This window comes from Gekko japonicus, unplaced genomic scaffold (genome assembly GCF_001447785.1).
Source record: "Gekko japonicus isolate JY-2015 unplaced genomic scaffold, Gekko_japonicus_V1.1 scaffold7943, whole genome shotgun sequence".
In the NCBI taxonomy this organism is placed as follows: Eukaryota; Metazoa; Chordata; class Lepidosauria; order Squamata; family Gekkonidae; genus Gekko; species Gekko japonicus.
This window is the reverse complement of record NW_015171124.1, coordinates 11175-12487: the sequence shown is the minus strand read 5'-3', so window position 1 is coordinate 12487 and position 1313 is coordinate 11175.

Sequence of the window (1313 nt, the reverse complement as noted above, 5' to 3'; positions counted from 1 at the left end):
TTGAATTTCTGTTGAACAGAGAGAGAGAGTTGGAGAAAGGCTTCCAATCAGGGCTCTTTTTGTAGAAAAAGCCCAGCAGGAACTCATTAGCATAATAGGCCACACCCAACAGCAGAAACACATTAGCATATTAGGCCACACCCTGACAGCGAAGCTCATTAGCATATTAGGCCACAGACAGACAGAGAGACACACACAGAGGGACAGAGGGAGAGAGAGACACACTCAGAGAACATAAGAACGGGATGTACTAAAAGGAAGGACAGGATTACTCATTGGAAACAATGGGAAACACTTGAAGGCTCATTGGAAATAATGGGAGCCAGGAATGTCAATTGGCTTCATTGTAAAATGAGAATTATCCAACACAGATATAAAGAAAAATCAAGTGTACACTGTACACAGATTCTACATGCATTTACTGTAACTTGTGAAAAGGGCAAATGTCATACGTGCTCAGGAATTATATATACAGAAAGATTTCTGGCTTGATAGTTCAAAAACCACACCCATCAGCAACACCCCTGTTTCAATGATAACTTATTGGGTCTGGAAGAGCTGCTGTGCTATTCAAAGATATGAATACATCAGTGCATAGATATAGAGAGTTTGCTCAGTTGGAAAAGCTCCATGCCTCTTGGAACTAAGATCTGAGCTGATTCAGTGAACAGGCTTCCTCCGGAGGTGGTGGACTCTACTTCTTTAGAGGTTTTTAAAGAGAGGCTAGATGGCCATCTGACAGCAATGCGGATTCTGTGAACCTAGGCAAATCATGAGAGGGAAGGCAGGAAGGGTTGTATCAGTGCTTAGTTGTTGTGGCCCTTTCTTACACACCCAGGGAAATGCTGATTGCCACTTTGGGGTCAGGAAGCAAATTTTCTCCAAGCCAGTTTAGCTGGAGATTTTGGAGGTTTTTTTATCATCTTCTAGGTGCAGAACAGCAGTCACTGGATATGTGGGGGGGGGGAGGTATTTGTGAATGTCCTGCATTGTGCAGGGGGTTGGACTAGATTACCCTGGAGGTCTCCTCCAACTCTGATTCTATGATTCATTAAATTTATTTTGGAGAGGGGCTGTGGGTCAGTGGTAGAGCCTCTGCTTGGCATGCGGAAGGTCCCAGGCTCAATTCCCAGCATCTCCAGTTCAAAGGACCAGGCAGTACGTGATGTGAAAGACCTCTGCCTGAGACCCTGGAGACTCGCTGCCAGTCTGAGTAGACAATACTGACCTTGATATGGACCAATGGTCTGATTCAGAATAAAGCAGCTTTATGTGTTCAAGGTGGTCAATATTGTGTCAAGGCTTTCAAATGA